This window comes from Ranitomeya variabilis, chromosome 2 (assembly GCF_051348905.1).
Source record: "Ranitomeya variabilis isolate aRanVar5 chromosome 2, aRanVar5.hap1, whole genome shotgun sequence".
NCBI lineage: Eukaryota > Metazoa > Chordata > Amphibia > Anura > Dendrobatidae > Ranitomeya > Ranitomeya variabilis.
The window spans coordinates 1,079,726,111-1,079,748,532 of record NC_135233.1 but is presented as its reverse complement, the minus strand read 5'-3'; the positions used below and the strand labels follow the sequence as shown (position 1 = coordinate 1,079,748,532).

The window sequence follows — 22,422 nt, the reverse complement described above, 5'->3', positions numbered from 1 at the left end:
ACAACATTTTGGGTCCAGTTTCTTCTCTTACCCATGGGAAAATAACAAAATTGGGGGCGAAAAGATAATTTTAGTGAAAAAATATGAATTTTTATTTTTACGGTTCTGCATTATAAACTTCTGTGAAGCACTTGGTGGGTCAAAGTGCTCACCACACCTCTAGATAAGTTCCTTAGGGGGTCTACTTTCCAAAATGGTGTCAATTGTGGGGGGTTTCAATGTTTAGGACATCAGGGGCTCTCCAAACGCAACATGGCGTCCCATCTCAATTCCAGTCAATTTTGCATTGAAAAGTCAAATGGCGCTCCTTTGCTTCTGAGCTCTGTCATGCGCCCAAACAGTGGTTTACCCCCACATATGGGGTATCAGCATACTCAGGGTAAATTGTACAACATCTTTTGGGGTCCATTTTCTCCTGTTACCCTTGGTAAAATAAAACAAATGGGAGCTGAATTAAATTTTGTGTGAAAAAAAGTTAAATGTTAATTTTTATTTAAACATTCCAAAAATTCCTGTGAAACATCTGAAGGGTTAATAAACTTCTTGAATGTGGTTTTGAGCACCTTGAGGGGTGAAGTTTTTAGAATGGTGTCACACTTGGTTATTTTCTATCATATAGACCCCTCAAAATGACTTCAAATGAGATGTGGTCCCTAAAAAAAAAATGGTGTTGTAAAAATGAGAAATTGCTGGTCAACTTTTAACCCTTATAACTCCCTAAAAAAAAAATTGGTTCCAAAATTGTGCTGATGTAAAGTAGACATGTGGAAAATGTTACTTATTAAGTATTTTGTGTGACATATCACTGTGATTTTATTGCATAAAAATTCAAAGTTGGAAAATTGCAAAATTTTCAAAATTTGCGCCAAATTTCCGTTTTTTTCACAAATAAACGCAGGTAATATCAAATAAATTTTACCACTATCATGAAGTACAATTATGTCACGAGAAAAAAATGTCAGAATCACCAGGATCCGTTGAAGCGTTCCAGAGTTATAACCTCATAAAGGACAGTGGTCAGAATTGTAAAAATTGGCCTGGTCATTAACGTGCAAACCACCCTTGGGGGTGAAGGGATTAAAGTCAATTATAAAATGGACACTGGTGTCCTGCTGGAGATTACTAGGGGAAATCTGCAAGTCCTGACTCATACCTCTGGCCCTTTGGAAGGCATGGGAGATTTTTTCGGATAGCCACGTTGCCTAAATCTAGACGTAAGAGCCCTGGATTGTGTAAGAAAATCCTCATCTGAAGTGCATTTGCGACGGACCCTTAAAAATTGGCCAATTGGAACGCCCCTCTGGGTATGATGAGGATGTAAGCTATCATACCTGAGCAGGCTGTTCGTCGCGGTAGATTTTCGGTATAGATCCATGGCCAGATGTCCATTCCGGATAAAGACCTTTAAGTCCAGGAAACTCACTGATAGATGAGAGAGGGAATGCGTGAGTACGATGTTTAAATTGTTGCTGTTCAATTCATTAAGAAAATCCAGGCATTCCTGCTCAGTACCTGTCCATAAGAAAAAAACATTGTCGATAAAGCGATGCCAGTGCCGGATGTGTGTCTTAAAGGACTCAGAGCAGTACACAATGGTTTCCTCCCACCAGCCTAAAAAGATGTTTGCGTACGCCGGTGCGCAGCGCGCCCCCATCACCACGCCGGATACCTGCCGAAAAAACGTGCGATCAAAAAGAAAATAGTTATGGTGTAAAATAAAATGCAATAGGTCAATCAAAAAAGAGTCATGGAAACGGTCTGGATTATCCCGTGTACTGAGAAAATGCCCCACTGCATGCAAACCGCCAAGATGGTTGATATTTGAATAAAGCGATTCGACATTGCAGGTCACCAAAAATGTTTGGTCCGGGCAGATTACATCGCGGCACAGGCTGTTGAAGTGGGCCGAATCCCTAGTATAGGATACACGTTGGCTTTCTCACAAAGGCTACCTATACTGGACACTATAGGTCGTCCAGGAGGCGCAGTCAAGCATTTGTGCACCTTGGGGAGCAAATAAAATGTCGGGATGACTGGGAACTCCACCTGCAGATATTGCTGTGTGCTTTTATTGATAATGCCATAATCAAAACCCTGACTGACAAGTGAATGGTATTTGGCCGGAAAGGTCTCCAAAGGGAGCCTGGCGTAGAATCTATTGTTATTCAATTGTCTCTGGACTTCTGCTGTATAAAGGTGAACAGGCCAAAGGACAATATTGCCGCCCTTATCCGCCTCTTTAATGATGAAGCTTTTATTGTTTTTCAGTGAAATGAGTGCTTTCTTTTCACTAGGGGTAAGGTTGCTGGGAACCCCTGAGGAGGGCGACAAAAGCATAATGTCCCTTTTGGCGAGTTCAAAAAAGATCTTTATGGCAGGGACCAGGGAAAAAGAAGGAGAGAATACAGATTTATTCCTGTAAGGAAAAATCCTCCTACCTGGTCCGCCCTCATTTTCATGCAGAAGATCCAAGAGATCCTGGAGAGCCTGTTCCTCCATAGGGTCCAGATTCCTTGCCATCTGCGGTTTACGGTGGATAACCTGTAAGACTAATTTACGGCAAAACAGAAATAGGTCTTTGACCAAAACAAATTTATCAAAGGCTTTGGTAGGTGAGAACGTAAGGCCCTTTTGCAGTATGGAGATCTCAGAGGTAGACAACGGATAATCAGAAAGATTAATTACCTGTAAGTGCTCGGTTGCAATTAAGGAAGACTGATCTTCAGAAAGTGCCGGGGAAGCATTCATTGGCGTTGAGGTCTGTACGGTCAGAGAAAAGGGGATTTGGGCCCCTTGGAGGCTTTTGTCCTTTTTCTTAGGACCCTTGTGCTTGCCCCCTCGCCGCGTCCTCCGTCCAGATCGCTTCCCCCTGACGATAAAAAAATCGCTCGAACTTGTAGCACCAGTGAGGGGATCGTCCATAAGGTTAGCAACCTGATTAGAACTTGGTCCGTTTGGCCAACTTCAGGTTATAGTCAGCAACTTGAGAGGAATCGTACGTGGTGAGTTTAGATTCCAAATCTCTAATCTGTGCTTTGGTGGAGACGAGAAGCTCTTTGTTGTGTTCAAGGAGCAGGGAAATAAGTATATTACAGCACCGAATTAGACCCTGTTCCTAAGTAGTCTTAAAGGCTAATGAGGGTTCCCAAGCCGGGAATATTGGGACCCTAAGGCCCCTTGGATAATAGAGGCTCTAGTGTACTCTTCAAGACTCCGTATATTCCACCATAAGCGGATACCTGATTTGTGCGCCACAGTGAGATCGTTGGTCAATTTAGAGACGTCAGATCCAGCTACTGGAACATCCTGTGTTTGAAAGATATTGGAGGAACAGGCCTGCCAGGAAGCTTCACGAGTTTCCCAATCCATGTAAAATGTACCTGGCCCGGGACACCCACTGTACACTGAATGGACCTAAACCGCTACTATAGAAAAAAGACAATACAACATGATAAAAAACAAGGAAGTGGTACAAGTCTCTGAAGAAACTAGATAAAGTTTCACTAGTCTCATAGCCCGAAAATATAATAAAACGTGTGCTACCCCATGGAAAAACCTTCAAAGAGAAGCTACAAACATACTTTTCTCCCCACTTTACAGGTCTTCCTTATATGCTGTCTAATTATTGATTTTCATATATAGGTATTTTTTGGTTGCCATTATTGTTGTGGTGTATAGCATATATATTACTATTTGTATTTTGGGCTGTCTTTCATGAGCATTCACCATGGGACTAGTGGTGTGGTTGTTATATTTTAATATGCTTTTATTCTAGTGTATGTGTCTCTGTTTTCAATAAACTTTTTGTATTTGATGCTACTCAGCTTGTTTTTTTCGGGGTGTGCGCTCCATTTGCACTAATGGTTCCAGCATGAGCTGAGATGGCCATAACCACAGTCTAAACAATGACAACTTGGACCTATGCTGCCTGAAAGGCCTTCACGTTCCTCCTACAGAACATGAAGGTAGTGCAAAGAGTAAATTACCTACAAAAGGGATAGTGTGCCAAAAAAGTAGAGATCCCAGAGTGAGTAAAAGAAACCACAGAATACATAATTTAGTATAAAGTGTGTGAAGTTAGATAATATGCCACTTACCAAAAAGGAACAGAAGCTAGGTGCAGAGTAAGGAAGCAGAAACAGCAAAGAGATAAACTCTAGCTGGAATTTCACTCAATGGCTTTAAATGACAGCAGAAAGGTTGAACATCCAAGTGAGATTATCACCAGCAGAAAATACCAGCAAGGGGATAGTATCTAAAGCCACACCCAAAAAGTGTTAGAGAAGACAAAGGAAAACACATGTGTTAATGTTGGCCTAATGCATATTGATCTGTATGTATTGCAACAACTATTGTTTGTTTAATATGATGTGATTTATATATCTGCATGCGTATTGTTCACATGTCAACAAAGTAAAAAAAAAAAAAAGGTCCTCATTTGCAGACAGGATGTTGCTCCTCCCTCTCTCCCTGTGAGAACATTCTTGCACCTGAAACTAAAAGTAACAGCATATCTCTCTCAGAAACCTGATTGATCCTATTCTCATGTTGTTATGCTGAATGTTCTTAGTTCTTAATAAATGAACATTATCTGTTGCTCGTTGTGGATGTCACGCTGATTAACCCGCTGCTAACAGGTTATGGGCCCAGAAGTCAAGGCAATCCCAAATCTGCAGAGCACAGAGATAGAAAGACAACAGCAAACTGAGAAGAAGTAAAATGGCCACCAGCAGCAACTCAACAAAGTTTACAGTGCCAAGCCTGAATAACCAGAACTATCAATCCTGGAAATTCAAGGTGAAGATGCTGCTGATAAGAGATGGTACGTGGAAATACACTCAGGACCCTAAGCCTGACCCAGTACCACAGGAATGGCTAGAGATGGATCAGAAAGCACAGAGCACCATATCACTCAGTATAGAGGATGATCAGATTGTGCATGTGTGTAAGTGTGAATCTGCAAAGGAAATGTGGGAGCAGCTGCAGAAAGTACATGAGAGAATAAATTTAAGTAATAAACTGTATCTAATGAGAAAGCTGTATCAGTCTAAGCTGCACAATGACCAGGATATGCAGGACTACATTAGAAATACTCTAGAGACTGTAGAGCGCCTGCGGGGCATTGGGGAAGATATGAAGGACTTCCATGTAGCAGCACTATTACTTAGTGGTCTCCCAGAAAGCTATGATACGCTTGTAACTGCATTAGATGCACGCCCAGATGATGAGCTTACATTGGAGTACATCAGAGGAAAGCTTGTAGATGAATATAAGAGAAAAGCTGAAAATGTGAACAGCAAGCTATGTAACAAGGAAACTGCTTTACTAACACAGGGTGTGCCCACCAGCAGAATCCACCCTAAAGAGACACGTGAATGTTTTGTATGCAAGAAGCCAGGTCATTTAAAGGCTGAATGCAGAGTCTGGAAAGCTAAAATGAATCAGCTGAAAAAGCAAAGCAGCCAACAGAGAGTTAAGAGTGCTGGATCTGGAAACAATGATTCAGGAAATACTGAAGCTGCATTCACATCAGTCAATGCATTTAAATCAAAGCATGCGTGGTGTATAGATTCTGGTGCAACCAGTCACATGACCAATGACAGAGACTTCTTTACTAAGCTTAACCAAAATAAGTCAGAGAAAGTGATAATGGCGAATGGTCAGTGCATGAACTCAGAAGGCATAGGAGACGGTTATACTGATTGTAACATCTCTGCAACACAAAGCAGAAGGATCCATGTAAAAGATGTACTATATGTGCCTAGTCTTGAAAGTAATCTATTATCTGTGAAAAAGCTCACAAAACAGGGTAATGAAGTTACATTTAAGGAAGATAGCTGCATCATCTCAAAAGAGGGTCACACATTAGCAAAAGGAAAAATCAGAGATGAACTGTATCAGTTGAAATGTAAAGAGTGTGCATGCACAGCTAAGCAAGAACTACACAAGAACTGTATTCATGTATGGCACAGGCGGCTTGCGCATAGAGACCCAGAAGCAATAAGAAAGTTATTTCAAGAACAATTAGCTGACAATATTACAATTGATTCATGTAATCAGACAATGAAGTGTTCCAGCTGTATCAAAGGGAAAATGTCCAGAAAGGCCTTTCCTAAGAAAAGTACTACAAGAACAGAACAACCACTAGATTTAGTACACACGGATATCTGTGGTCCAATGCGTACTCAGACCCCTGGAAAGAAGAGATTTTTTTTACATTTATTGATGACAACTCAAGATATACAGTTGTCTATTTACTTCACAGCAAAAATGAAGTTCCAGAGAAACTTGGAATATATCTAGCTGAAGCACATAACAAGTTTGGAAGAATGCCAAGAACTTTACATGCAGATAATGGAACTGAGTATACAAGTAATGAAACAGAGCATTTTAAAGAAAAATGGAATCATGTTTCAAACTACTGTACCATACAACCCTGAGCAAAATGGTATAGCAGAAAGAAGGAACCGGACACTATGTGAAAGCGCAAGGAGTATGTTATTTGATGCAAATTTGCCTACAGTATATTGGGGCGAAGCTATTATGACGGCTTGTTACCTTCAGAACAGACTACCAAGTAAAGCGACAAAGAAGACTCCATTTGAGCAATGGAATGGTACAAAACCAAAACTACAACACATAAGGATTTTCGGAAGTAAAGCATTTGCACATGTTCCCAAAGAAAAACGAACCAAGTGGGAATATCATGCCAAGGAAGGCATCCTGGTAGGCTACAGTGAAACCCAGAAAGGTTATAGAATTCTACATCCAGAGACAAACAAGGTCACAATAAGTAAAGATGTAGTGTTTGATGAAAACTTCATGTCACCCAAGTTTTATGACATTATGCCAGTAGTCCAGATGAAGCAACAACAACAATCTCAGTCACAATTACAAGACAGTGAAGAAGATAATGTAGAAGTCTGGCTGGACTCTTCAACCACTGAAGGAACAACACAAGGCCTAAGTGAACCTGAAATCAGACGGTCGTCAAGGTCAAACAAAGGAATACCAGCTAAACGTTTATCCTACGTTGTAAAGACACTACCTGAGTCAGAGCCACAGTCATGGGATGAAATGCAGAAACTACCCGCCTATGAAAGAATGAAGTGGATCAATGCTGCGAATGAAGAAATGAACTCGCTTCCTCAACTTCAAACTTGGAAACTCACTGAGTTACCACAGGATAAAAAGGCAATTAAGTGCAAGTGGGTATTTAAAACCAAATATGATTGTGAAGGTAAAGTCCACAGATTTAAAGCGAGGTTGGTCGCAAAAGGATATTCTCAAAAATATGGCGAAGACTATGATGCTACGTTTTCCCCGGTCGCTAAGCAGACAACATTTAGAGCATTGTTGGTGGTAGCTGCAGTACAAAGGATGTTTGTCAGACATTTGGATATCAAAACCGCATTTTTAAATGGTGACATTGAGGAGGACTTATACATGACTCAACCTGAAGGTTATATAAAGGAAGGTGAACAGAATCTTGTTTGCAAACTACAAAAATCTCTTTATGGTCTTAAGCAATCGGCGAGAGCATGGGATACTAAAATGAACAAAGTCTTGTTAGAAGAAGGATTTAAAAGAGGTCAAGCGGATCCATGCCTGTACACAAGATATACAGATGGAAAATGGATGTATATTCTCTTATATGTGGACGATGTAATTGTAGTTCATCAAGAAGAAGCTGAAATTGGAAAAATTACTAAAATTTTGAACAGCATTTTGAAACGAAAGACCTAGGAAATGTGACATATTATCTAGGAATCCACATCCAGAGAGAGGAAGATGGAAGTTTTCTTTTAAATCAAAGTGCAAAGATTAATTCAATTCTGGATCAGTTCGGAATGACAGAGGCCAAAGTTGTATCAACGCCAATGGAATCATCCTACCTGAAACTGGAAGAAGGTAACCTGTTGCCTAACAATGAGAAATATCGACAGGCAGTGGGGGCACTTCTATATATCTCAACTATGACTCGACCGGATATTACAACAGCAGTTGGAATATTGTGCAGATATGTGGAGAAACCACGCCAAAAGGACTGGAATGCCGTTAAAAGAGTTCTCCAATATTTAAAAGGAACACAAGGTGTAAATTTAAAAATATCTGCAGCAGGAGATCTAAAACTCACCGGCTATGTTGACTCAGATTGGGCTAGTGATTTGCAAGATCGTAAATCCACAAGCGGATACGTATTTAAACTTGGAGAAAGTTCAATCTCCTGGTCTAGTAGAAAACAAGTATCTGTTGCTTTGTCATCTACAGAAGCTGAGTATGTATCCGCAGCCTATGCAAGTCAGGAGATCATTTGGCTAAGACAACTGATGGATGATCTTGGTAAACCATTAACTCAGCCAACGGTGATGTATGAGGACAACCAAGGATGCATTAAACTTGCATGCAGTGAAAAGATCAGTGCTAGAACTAAGCACATCGACGTCAGATGTCATCATCTACGTGATTTAATAGATTGTGGCGTAATTCAGTTTATTTATTGTGAAACTGATAAAATGTTAGCTGATATTTTGACCAAGCCATTGCCACGACCTAGGTTCCAAGAATTGAGAACCACTATGGGACTGACAGAATAAGTAGTTGTTGAGTGGGGGTGTTGGCCTAATGCATATTGATCTGTATGTATTGCAACAACTATTGTTTGTTTAATATGATGTGATTTATATATCTGCATGCATATTGTTCACATGTCAACAAAGTTAAAAAAAAAAAAGGTCCTCATTTACAGACAGGATGTTGCTCCTTCCTCTCTCCCTGTGAGAACATTCTTGCACCTGAAACTGAAACTGAAAGTAACAGCATATCTCTCTCAGAAACCTGATTGATCCTATTCTCATGTTGTTATGCTGAATGTTCTTAGTTCTTAATAAATGAACATTCTCTGTTGCTCGTTGTGGACGTCACGCTGATTAACCCGCTGCTAACAGTTAAGCTAAACAGACTGCAGCCAAGATAATAGAACCTAAACACCCATAGAAAAGGTGTGTCTGCTGTGGCTCAACAAAAGAAGTCAACCAAAAAACACAGGCTCAAGAGTTTTAAACCAGAAACTTGGCAATATTACAAAAAATATCTCCACTTGTACTATTGAATTATAAAATTAAGCTTACATTCTAGCAAACCTGCCATGCACACTATTGTTGTTCAGTGTCCTCCTGATGACAGACTCATGAACATTAACATTGGTGGATGTAAGAGAGGCCTTTGGTTGTTTAGCGGTTGCTTTAGGTCTATTTGTGACCTCACAGACCTTAACATGCCCTACTTTTTGAGTGATCTTTGTATGTGTAAAGTGTAATGTCTTTACTTGTAGAGAGTGACAAGACTGACTAGAACTCTAGTGCCACATATTGGAAGTAGCAATCATAAAAAGTTAATATAGACCCCTTATCGAGTCTTGCCACATGACTTAGGATAAAACCTAATCTTAATTTTCATACACGTGTTTTGGGGTGTTGCCCCTTTCTCAGTGCAAATCATGAAACCTGATTTGACTGTATGAGAGGCCCCTGACTGAGTTCGAATGGGTAACCATGATCCTTGTGGAAAGTGACATGTCAGGGTAAGGAGGCTTAAAAGCCATCCAATGCTTCTTTCATTAATTAAATATACATATTTCGTCTTCAAAGAGCAAAATGAATGTTACTCTAGTGCCACCTAATGGAAGTAGCAAATGTAAAAGTTAATATTGACCCTTCAACGAGCCTTGCTACATGACTTTGTTTTGTATTTCCTGTATTTGTACACAATCTTTCTAACTATGGTTAGTGGAGTCTAATTTTTCTAATAATGTTTTGTAAGCTCCATAGAAATCTCCCTTGTGGTAAACCTACACAGACATGTGTTATGAAGATAAGACTCTGATAGTTCTCTGTTCTTTAAATAAAACTGGTCTCCCACTCACAATTGATTACCATCCTATTGATTGAAAAGTAGTGTTGAGCATTCCGATACCGCAAGTATCGGGTATCGGCCGATACTTGTGGTATCGGAATTCCGATACCGAGTTCTGATACTTTTGTGGTATCGGGAATCGGTATCGGAACCATATTAATGAGTAAAATAAAGAATTAAAAAATAAAAAATAGGGATATACTCACCCTCTGACGCGTCCTGGTTGTAACCGGCAGCCTCCGTTTCTAAGAATGAGCGCTTGAAAGACCTTAGATGACGTCGCGGCTTGTGATTGGTCGCGTGAGCGGTCACGTGACCGCCACACGACCAATCACAATCACAAGCTGCGACGTCATCTAAGGTCTTTCAAGCGCTCATTCTTAGAAACGGAGGCTGCCGGTTACAACTAGGGCGCGTCAGAGGGTGAGTATATCCCTATTTTTTATTTTAATTCTTTATTTTACACATTAATATGGATCCCAGGGCCTGAAGGAGAGTTTCCTCTCCTTCAGACCCTGGGAACCATCAGGATACCTTCCGATACTTGGTGTACCATTGACTTGTATTGGTATCGGGTATCGGTATCGGCGATATCCGATACTTTTCGGGTATCAGCCGATACTATCCGATACCGATACTTTCAAGTATCGGACGGTATCGCTCAACACTATTGAAAAGACAAGACACTAACTTCACCTTCAAATTATCTGCTAACTTCAAAAGTTTGCATATTTTTTTATTCAGTCATGTGAAATTGAATAATTTTTCTCTTTTAAAAACTTACAAAGTCTAATATTTTGTAATTAATTGTTTGATTCGGTTCTCATATTTCATTTTTTGAACTTTTGTGAAATCCTTATATTGCTTTCGGTCACATTTATACAGAAATATGGAAAATGCTGATAAATTCACAAACTTTCAAGCACAATTGTGCATCATATAGAAAAAAAATCATAGTAAAACTAAAATTGATTAAAAAAATAAAACTTTTAATTACATATTGCTACATTATGCATGAATTGTTAATACATATTCTACATGTGATGTGAATTAACTTAAAATCTGGTAATGATGTACAACAGTTATAAAATTTATGTTAATATAAAAGTCAGAGTGAATACATTGGGAGCCTCCTTGGTGACATCAAACCAGATGCCCATTAAAGAACAGTAGGGAACTGGAAGAACATTTCATGGATAAGAAACACCAGTAGTGTTGAGCATTCCGATACTGCAAATATCGGGTATCGGCCGATATTTGCTGTATCGGAATTCCGATACCGAGTTCCGATATTTTTGCGATATCGGAAATCGGAATCGGAAGTGTGCGGTGCATATGGTTCCCAGGGTCTGGAGGAGAGGAGACTCTCCTTCAGGCCCTGGGATCCATATTCATGTAAAAAATAAATAATAAAAATAAAAAATATTGATATACTCACCCCTCCGGCGGCCCCTGCTCTTAGCGGTGCCTCCGTTCCTAAGAATGCAGGGAGTGAAGGACCTTCGATGACGTTGCGGCTTGTGATTGGTCGCGTGAGCGGTCACATGAGCGGTCACGCGACCAATCACAAGCCGCGACGTCATCGAAGGTCCTTCACACCCTGCATTCTTAGGAACGGAGGCACCGCTAAGAGCAGGGGCTGCAGGAGGGGTGAGTATATCAATATTTTGTATTTTTATTCTTTATTTTATACATGAATATGGATCCCAGGGCCTGAAGGAGAGTTTCCTCTCCTTCAGACCCTGGGAACCATTCCGATATTTTGTGTCCCATTGATATGCATTGGTATCGGGTATCGGTATCGGCGATATCCGATATTTTTTGGATATCAGCCGATCCAATCCGATAGCGATACCTTTGCATATTGGAAGGTATCGCAACACTAAACACCAGCATTGGTGATTAATTTGATGGTATGGCATAGCCACCCAATATCCCACCTTGGCTCTGTGTGGTGGCCAGGGTGCAAGTCATGGTGAGGGGCTTCTGTTTCCACACACCGTGGCACCATACCATACAAAGAAAAGATAATGTCCTGTCTGTTGTGTGGTTTATGTGTAATGCAAGTCACTCACTTTAGGATTGGCGATGTCCTCTGGTCCCGGTTCCAGATGCCACCACATATTGACTTATAGATTCCGAGTCCACTTTTAACATATCAACTTTATTCCACAAGTTCAGTGCAGTCACAGATGCTGCACAGCAATTCTTATTGCTCACAGTTCCTTCCAGCTGTGCTGTCCTTTGCTTTCCAGGAAATCTTTGTCCTTGAAATGTTCCATTTGGTACCACAGCTTCCCAACTTCCCAAGCTAGTTTGTGCTTTGGGATCCCCGTCCATTTTCCCGTCGCATGGCAAAATAAAGGATGGCTCTTCCATACCTTTTCCAGATCGTAGGTCTTGAATGCTCTGGGATATCCCACTGAACATAGTTGCTGCCATTCTCATGCTCCTCCTGTTTCCTCATACCTGTGTGACTTTCAGTCCTACGGCCCTGAACTGTTGGTTCTTCCTTGAACTCGTTACTGGATCAACCTCACAGATCTCCATCCAACTATCTAACTGTAGTAAACCAGGACGTGTCACAACTATACCTACTCCTACCCCTCCCAACTTGGAAACCCCATATTTCTGTACCTACTTCTGTCCTGACTTATCTAACTTCCTAATCTACAATGACTCCCACTGTACTAAACCCAATTCTAACCATTCCTATTATTCTAAGTCTTTCACTTAAGCTATAGTTTCCTAACTGTATCCCTAGTCTTATAAAATGACACAACTATACATTACACATATGTCATCACATAATAAACCAAATTACACTAAAACGTATCCGTTTCACTACTAATGCATGCAAGGCTTGACTTGACCCCAGCACCCCCTTACAGTTCCTCCCCAGCGTCACCTATTTTTGCAAAGCAGCATAAAACTGGTTTCAAAACGCAAAAAAGTTGCTATGTTTTTGCGCAACTCACCACTGTGCAAATTTTTTTTTACTTTTCAAGGTATTTAATGAAAGGTTTCTGGTGTAATTACTTTGATGAAATGGGGCGTCTTTTAAAAAAAATCTCAATAATAGCTAAAATAATCTCTTGACTCAACTCGAAGAGAAACCCATAACACTGCATGTAATAGAGGGAAGAGTTCGCCGAGGATCTCTCTCTATGACGTAGAATAAAATGTTACTGTTGCTAAGGACCTAGTTTACCTCTGCATTTTTGTGTAGGGATAGCTCTTTGAATAGTCAGTGGCAGCTTCCTTTAGGAATAACAGGTGACCAAACTGTTGAGCAGAGGAGTTTCTCATGATCATTTCATCACTAAGGATTCAATTTTAAATTAAAGGGAATCTGTCCATAGGATTAACCCTCCTAAGCTGTAAATTTGGGCATGCAGGTCAAAGAAATTTGAATCAAATGATATATTAATATCTGTAATTCAATGTCTTATTCCTGAGATATTCACATTTTTAATAATATGTAAGTGAGCTGTTAAGGTCTGTGGGCCGGACATAGATGTCCCTTAGAACCTGCCTCCAAAGCTTAATTTCAATGAATGTGGGAGTTACCAGTAGGAGTCATGTAGATCAGAAGAGCAGACTGTCAGTCATTACATACCTCATACTGGTAATGCCGCCTTTAACTTAAAATAAGCTCTGTAGACAGATTCTCAGGGAGATCTATGTCCGGCACATAGATCTTAACAGCTCATTTTAAATATTATGAGAAACATGGATTTCAGATATCAAGGTATAATTTTAGTACATTTTCTATGACTTACATGCCCATATAGGAGGCTTCGGATGTGTATTCTACTGACAGATTCCCTTTAAGGGCTTGTCTACACATTAAATCTTTATGTCCCATGTTTTATGGATAGATAAAACATGTATCCTTTGTGTTTAGGTGTTGTATTTTCCAATGGAGAGAATTGGAAAGTGATGAGAAGATTTACTCTTTCCACACTACGAGATTATGGAATGGGGAAGAAAACCATAGAAGACAAGATCATCGAGGAGGCCGAGTGCTTAGTGCAGAAGCTGAAATCCTATGATGGTGAGAGTCTCATTTCTAGGAATATGTGTAATGATGGAAGAAAAATAGTAATAATATATGCAGCAATCATAGAGATAGCAGGAAGCTCCTGGGCCTACAAGAATAGACTGCTAATGTGCCCAGGTTTAAGCCTTTGTTTTTTGTTTAACATAATTACATTTTTTTTATGGTTTGAAGCATTGTTCTACTCCACCTCCACCAGAATTATAAAACCTAGTGTTTGTGTTATTCTCTCTTCATGAACTATCCTCCACTTTTCATCCTGGGTTTCTGTTAATATTTACTTCCTGGTCCCTTGCAAAAACACAGAAATTGACTGCCAATCACTGGTTGACCCACCATAGTCAATGATTGGCTGAGAAATAATTTCCTTCGTGGCAAAGAGCAAACAATTCAGTTGTCAAACCTGGGACCAGAGAAGATAGTGGATCATGAAGTTGTGTCTGTGGCTCACTATTAGAGCTCATTCACAGATCATTATTGAATGATCCCAATATGATACAGCCAACAATATCACAGTAATCATTCCTAACCCTAACGGTTTGAACTTGAGACTAGCAGTTCCTTCCAATATTCCTCTATAGATGACTGGTTCAAGATAGTACAGGTCTGCAACATCCTGAACAGCAGGCCTGTGTTTGTAGGGGGACTAGAAGGTAAATCAAGTAATAAGGTCATAGCATGACCAACAACCTGTGAAATTAGAACAAGTGGTCCGAAAAGAGAATCCACAATCAATTGGACAAATCGGATCTCCCAAAAGATTTGTCCTTATCTAGTTATTACAAAAAGTATATTGTACATGTGTTATGGAAATATTTGGGTTGGATAAATTTATCCCTCTGTGTGTGCTGCGGCCGCTCCCAATTAGACTGAGTATTTTGAGCGCTCAAAGGAATGAGACTGCAACACCGTTGTGTCAGAACAACATTCCATCAATACTGGTACTTTATTGTACATACATAGTTTTATATTTTCACATAGAAAGGAGTGGTTAGGGGTTGTCAGGGGTGGTTAGTTAATTACCATATTGTCTAGCTCCTCTGTCATTGGTTATCTAAACATATATGGAATATTGTGATTAATGCTCATATGACAGCGGATTAAGCAACTAAACTTGAGTTCTGTATGTAGGACAGAGTTGAGACATTTGATCAGCAGTCACCAAACATCTGACACTATTCCGCTTTTTGGGATGGAAAACCCCATATGATCTGTCTGGGTTAGATCAGTTCGTGTCAGCCATTTTAAACCATTGATTATAATGTATATATTAGCTGTGAGCATATAAGTATATATTTGATTATAGAGGAGTATACATGCAAGTGAGATCTACATGATATATATATTTCTATCACAAGCCCCCCTTAGATATCACTTGCCCTAATCCTAGCCTCCTGTCCCAAAGCGCTGCAACTCTTTTGTGCTGTCGGCGAACTGACACAAGCCTAACGCATGTGCCCCACTCCGTACAGACTTTTCGCAAATGGGCGGTCAGGAGATCTGTCCCTAACGGGGGTTCGTTGCAATCAGTCTCTTAGTCAATAGCATGTGTAGTGAGCAATGTGTAGTCTTTATCAGGTAGGTCATCTTTCCGGTCAGGCCGCAACATCATTCTGGCTTGGATGTCATCTTCTGGTAGGGGAGCTTTCTTGCAATGCGATGAGTGGATCCAAGCGAGTCTTCCCTCCAGTTTCATAGAGTTTGGTATCATCAGCAGCACTTGAACAGGATCATCAAATCTGGGATCGAGTGGCGTTCTCCTTACAAGCTTTTTCACCAACACCCAGTCTCCTGGCTTCTAGGAGTGCATACCGGACACTGAATCTGGATCTGGCAATGAAGAAAAAAACTTGAGAATGGATGTTAGCAAGTTTCTTGGTGATTTCAATTACATAAGCAGACAAAGTATCATATTACATAGTCAGCTGCTGAGGGAAAGGATACCCCTAACCTGGGACTAGACACAAACAAAATTTCATACGGTGACAGCTTTGCTGGGCTTCTGGAAGTATGCCTTACACTAAGTAGTGTGATTGGGAGTGTGTAGGCCTAAGTCTGACCCTACTGCTGACTAGATCTCTAGTGTGAGATTTGCTGTGAATGCGGGTCCCTGGTCACTCTCTATCACTTCTGGGACCCCATGGCTGCATATCTCGTCTCTGAGAGTAGCTTCTTTGCAGTAGTCTTTGCTGACTGGTTCCTCACTGGGAAAGCTTCTGGCCATCCTGAGAACACATCCATGACCACAAGGGCATATTCAAATCCTCCACTTGGCGGCATCTGGATGTGGTCTATCTGGATCCTCTGGAAGGGGTACAGTGGTCTGGCAAGACGATGTTTGGGAACTTTCTTCATTCTTCCAGAGTTGCATTTGCCACAGGTCAGACAGCTGTTTATGAACTTGGCTGTTAGGGTGGAGATTTCTGGAGCGAACCAGTAAGCACCAATCGGATCATTCATCTGTGTCTTTAATCTGTGTGTGGGCCTATGTGCCCACTGGACCACCATAGGGTACATGCTTTGGGGTAAACAGGGTTTGTAGTCCATTGAGTATACCCTTCCTTCTTCATGTGTTGCTCACTTCTGCATCCAGCATTCCTTCTTGTCCTTTGGGGCTTGCTCTTGCAGCTTTTTTTGAGCAGATCCCAGGATGTCATCTTGTCAGATTTCCTGTCTTCAGCCGTCCTGTAGTAGCCGTCCGGCTCTACGACCTCTTCCACTTGTCCATATTGTCTTCCCTTGACTGTTTCTTTGGCTGCCATATCCGCCATGTTGTTGCCTCGTGCCCCTACTGTGTTCAGTTTTCCATGCGCTTTGACTTTTAGTATTGTCACCACTTTTGGAAGTTGAAGTGTGTTCAGCAGGTCCTTAATGGCTCCATTGATGCTTCACGGTTGTTCCGCTTGCTGTTATGAAGTCCCTTGCAGCCCAGATGGGTCCGAAGTCGTGTGCTATGCCATGCAAGTACCTTGAATCGGTATACATTTTCTCAGTCTTGTCTTCTGCCATCTGGTAGGCCTTCATCAGCGCTATCAGTTCTGCTTCCTGGGCTGACAGACTGGGCCGCAGACTTCTGGACCACAGGATCTCTTGATTGCTGGTCACTGCACATCCTGTGTGGAATCTTCCTTCATCATCTGCGAATCTGGAGCCATCCACATAGAGGATCAACTCTGGGTTGGTCAGTGGCTCTTCTGCCACCTTGGGTAGTCCTGCTGTTTCCTGTTGCATGATGCTGAAGCAATCATGGTCATCCGTCCGGAGCAAATTCAGATCCCTGCAGAAGGTATCATGCAGATTTTGATCAGACTTTTTATCTGAGGGTCCATATCTGTATCCCACCTTGGGAGTGGGAGTAGAGTGGATGGGTTGAGGACTGTGCATCTGGAGATGGTGACATTGTCGGGCAGGAGTAGAGAGCACTGGAGGCAAAGATGCCTGGCGTTGGAGAGATGTTTTGGCTGGGTTTGGTTGAGGATTGCTGAGATGTCATGCAGAGCCAGGATTTCCAATGGTTTTTTCCTGATGTCAGTAGTCCTGTCCAGGAGGGCGTGTGCTGCAACTGCTGCTCTCATGCGGGAGGAAGAGGCTCCCCTTGCAACTGGATCCAGGCAAGCTGAAAAGTAGTCCGAAAGTCTCTGCTTTCCCCCCTGAAGCTGTGTCAGGACTCCAGTAGCAAGGCCTTCTCTTCTCATCAAGTAGAGACGGAATGGCTTCTCGTAGTCAGATAGGCCTAGTGCTGGCGCTGAGACTACAGAGCCTTTTAACTTCTTGAACGAACTGAAGGCCACATCTGTCTGGAGGAACGGGGTCACGCTGACGTATTCATACAGAGGCTGCATTAGGACGGAAGCATCAGGGATCCAGGCTCTGCAGTACGAAACTAGACCAAGGAAGGCCTGTAGCACCTTTGGAGTTGTTGGAGGAACCATCTTCTCCACTGTGGTCTTCCGGTCATCTGTCAGGTGTTTCGCCTGGTGAACAATACAGTGTCTCTGGAACGTAACTTGCTTCAGACACCACTGGACTTTGTTCTTTGAGATCTTGCAGTGCTGCTCCGCCAGGTAGAGTAGGAGATACACGGAATGGGCTTTACACGTGTCAAAGTCAATTGCACAAAGAAGTAGATTGTCCATGTATTGTAGCAGGGTTACTTCTGCTTGTTCTGTGACTCAGTTGGTGAGAACTGTGGACATTGCTTTGGTGAACTGTGAAGGGCTGTTCTGGGCCCACTGTGGCATCACTGTCCATGTGTAGTGTCACCCCTGGTGCATTAAGGCAAACAGGAACTGGTCTTCCAGATGAAGGGGAACACTGGAGAAAACATTAGCCAGGTCGGTCACTGTGAACACTTTTGCTGTGGCAGGCACATTTGAGAGCAGAGTGTGCGGATTCGGCATAATTGCAGTTTCAAACACCGTAGCATCATTCAAAGCTCTCAGGTCATATACCATTCTGAACTTGGCTGGCTCTCCTTTTACAGTCTTTTTCTTGATGGGGAAAAGCGGGGTATTGCAAGGCGATGTGCGAGGAACAATGATTCCTATTTCCAGGTAGACCTTCAGTTGGTCAGAGGCAGCTTGCCTCTAGGCCTGGCCTGGGCCTTACGAGGGTACGGGGTACATGGCTTGAGTGACACCCGTACTGGGGCAACTTGAGGTTTTCTCACGTGCTGGGGTCCCTTAGACCATAGACTTTCTGGTACTATGTCCAGTACCTCCTTGAGTAGGCCTCATCGGTTGCAGGGTTGTAGGGCCGCCAGCATGACTCTTCTTGGGTCAGGGATGAAGAAAGTGTCACTGTCCCATCTTCGTGGAACTCTGTGGTTGCCTTCAGTTTCTGCAGTAGGTTCGCTCCCAGCAGGTTGAGTGGCAGGTCCTTTACACCACAAACTGGAACAGGATAGAGTGTCCTGGCTGAGTGCACATGCTCAGTGGCTTTGTAAGCTGAGAATGTCTGACTTGACCATCATTGCTCATGCGAGACACAGAGGATTCTGATAGGCAGGTGGGATCAGCGAGTTCCACAGGTGTCATCACACTTCTGGCTGCACCACGTTGGATCTGACAACGCCATCCATTTTAAGGGTAATTTTGAGGTATGAGGTATTGGTCTTCCAGATGAAGTTTTACATGTCAGGAGCGTAGTGTCTTGAGGACCTGGCTTGCTTGCCTCTGTCCTATGGACGGGGTACTTCACTGCTTTCTGCACTTCTTCCTTGACCTGTTTCTCTGGACCAACTCTTGGGTTGCATGGGTCCAGTCTCTTCGGGGGCGTGGGTGCTTTGTACTGGTTCTGGTAATGGCCAAACTTGCCACAGATGTAACACTTGACAATTTTTCTGTCTTTGTAGGGTGGTTGCGCTTCCAGGTCAGTGGTCACCATGAGAGGGGCTGTCTTCTGCACCCCTGGTTGGGACTCAATCCCTTTGGCTACTGTCGACAACAGCATGATGGGTACTGCAGCGGCAGCGGGGTCCGGCCTGCTGATTGAAGCTGCGGTGGTAAGACGGGGCCTGCAGGTGCATTCGTGGTGAGGCCCGGTGGGTGCCATGAGACCGGCGGCTGCATCCAACCCAAGGTCTTGGGGCATTACAGGGGCTGTGGCTGCATCTGCCATCACTTCTTCCCCCTGCTCCGACATAGCTTCTCCCCTTTGCTAACCTTATTGAGGTCGGTGTCTCCTCTCTGGAGTCTGCAGCGGTTCTTCCGGTGTGTTGATCGGCACTTTGCAGCGTCTTCACCTCTGGCTCCCCTTCCGGCGTTCTCAGCAGCACGGCACCCGTTTCCTTCTTCGCGCTCTTTGTGGTGCTATAATGGCGGCAGTTTTGGTGACAATTAGCAATAAACAGTCTCCTAGGCGCACATAAACATTTTTTCTGGGTCAGTCCACTGCTATTGACCTGTTCTCAGGCCTAGACACTATCAGTGGTTTCCTGATTGGCTGTCTCAGTCCATGCACAAAGGCCTGTGTATCTGGTCATGAATGGTGAAGCCCAAGTCTTGGAATACTTGCATTACTCTGCCATGAAACTTCTTTACAGACTCTGTCTTATCTTGGCTCATGTCATGTAAGCTGAGGGCCTGTCCGGCCAGCCTGCCTTTGGCCCACTCTCTGAGTTGTTCAATTAGCTGTGGCCCTGACTCCCAAGCGTGATTGGCCAGAGTGCATCACCTGCTTCTATTTTCATTCATGGCCCAGAGATCACTCCAGGTGGCTGCATATTTTCACTGGTTCTGCTACATTCTTCGGTAAAATGGCATGGGATGCATCCCTGGGTCTGGAAGATTGTCACCTGACTTGAAGTGCAGTGCACATAGTGTAATGGTGGTGCCTCTATCTGCCCTTGCATTCTTGGTGCCTGTGGGTTTCTTTCCTAGTACTGGACAGCATGTATGATGTTCCCTCTTCATCTTCATCAGAGGAATAGTTGTGACAGCATGTGCTGGGGTCATACACTGACTGATATTGGACTTAGAAGTTGCTTTGAGGATGTCTCCCCCCTTGCTGAAGCTATGATGGATTAGGCTTATAGTTTCATGTTGGTGTGAATGTAGGCAGCTCTGACCGGTGCTGAAGCTGTACATTATCAATACATGGTGAAATCAGTCCTCCCCCCCTCTGCACCCAGGGCTGAGCTGTCTGCTACCTGATGTGTCTGGGGCTGCCCACTGTAGGGGGGGGGCTTTCACCCCACGTTGGGCGCCATTCTGTTATGGAAATATTTGGGTTGGATAAATTTATTCCTCTGTGTGTGCTGTGGCCGCTCCCAATTAGACTGAGTATTTTGAGCGCTCAAAGGAATGAGACTGCAACACCATTGTGTCAGAACAACATTCCATCAATACTGGTACTTTATTGTACATACATAGTTTTATATTTTCACATAGAAAGGAGTGGTTAGGGGTTGTCAGGGGTGGTTAGTTAATTACCATATTGTCTAGCTCCTCTGTCATTGGTTATCTAAACATATATGGAATATTGTGATTAATGCTCATATGACAGCGGATTAAGCAACTAAACTTGAGTTCTGTATGTAGGACAGAGTTGAGACATTTGATCAGCAGTCACCAAACATCTGACACTATTCCGCTTTTTGGGATGGAAAACCCCATATGATCTGTCTGGGTTAGATCAGTTCGTGTCAGCCATTTTAAACCATTGATTATAATGTATATATTAGCTGTGAGCATATAAGTATATATTTGATTATAGAGGAGTATACATGCAAGTGAGATCTACATGATATATATATTTCTATCACACATGTACGCGTAACTCATACATATACTACATAGTTTTTTAAAAGACAAAAAAATGTTGTTTTTTTAATTTACATATTATCTACTTTTTCAGGAAAGCCATTTGATAACTTGACCAGTATAAATGCGGCCGTTGCCAATATAATTGTGGCCATACTACTCAGCCATAGATGAGATCATTGAGTATGAAGATCCCAACATTTTAAAACTTATTGACTTAATTAATGGAAATTTTAGACTCCTGGGGAGCCCCTGGATCCGGGTAAGTCAGAACTTTTTATTTTACATTTTATACTTTTATTTTTTTTTCTAGTAACAGTTTTGATAAAAATAAATGTTCCAACGCTCACATGGGCAATTTGGATTTTTAAAAATGCTCATTGATCTAAAAGATTTTGAGAACTAAATACATTCCACAGGATAGGTGGTAAATGCTTGATCTCGCCTGCTTGACGATGAGAATATCCAATCATCAATGGAAAGAAGTGCGTAAAGTTGGACCACAGCAATAATCCGATGATCACCTCTTATGTGCTATGTGTTCATTGGAGTACTCATTTATACGTAGATGACATCTGTATGGTACTGAGAGCCTCAATAATTTTTGCATGTTGGACAGTGCCTATTCCTGTTGTATTTAACAAATGAATGCATTTGGCGCCTTCAATGTCAGCAGCATTCATTATTACTTTTATATTTATTTAGTTGTATAACAGTTTCCCGACATTGATGGGTTTGCTCCCCGGACCTCACAGAACAATTTTTGGAAATATGGTAGAGGTTCAAAAATTCATAACAGCGACATTTACAAAACAGAAGAAAGAACTGGATGTAAATGACCAGAGGAACCTTATTGATGCCTTCCTGGCCAAGCAAGAAGAGGTACGATGTGTTATATCAAGGGTGAATTTTATCATAGCCTAGAATTTCTCAAGAAACACGTTAGACACAATCTAGTGGAATTCTAGCAAAACCCTCAGACTTCAACTCAAATAACAAACACTTGCTGGTTAAATATTGATATAAACGTCACAAAATCATCTACCTGCAGAGTATCAGAATTTTTTTTAATGTTTTGACAAGTTTGTTAACATGTGTATAAATATAAATTAAGTATTTTTTATTTTATTTAGCTACTGGGGTCTGCCATTTTTATTTACTGGTGTGTAAGTGTCAGAGAACAAC

At 42.0% G+C, this 22,422-nt stretch overlaps 1 protein-coding gene and 1 pseudogene across 2 annotated transcripts in view; both read left to right on the top strand.

Annotated features, from left to right (window-relative positions):
• LOC143808719 (cytochrome P450 2C14-like) overlaps positions 1-22,422 on the top strand; it is a 564,240-nt gene that overhangs the window by 269,062 nt on the left and 272,756 nt on the right. The window lies entirely within an intron of this gene.
• LOC143808718 (cytochrome P450 2B11-like) overlaps positions 1-22,422 on the top strand; it is a 51,069-nt pseudogene that overhangs the window by 20,350 nt on the left and 8,297 nt on the right. Inside the window, exons 5-7 of the transcript XR_013221998.1 lie at positions 13,823-13,972; positions 21,332-21,499; positions 21,943-22,119. The product of XR_013221998.1 is annotated as a cytochrome P450 2B11-like (transcript). The remainder of the gene's footprint in view (positions 1-13,822; positions 13,973-21,331; positions 21,500-21,942; positions 22,120-22,422) is intronic.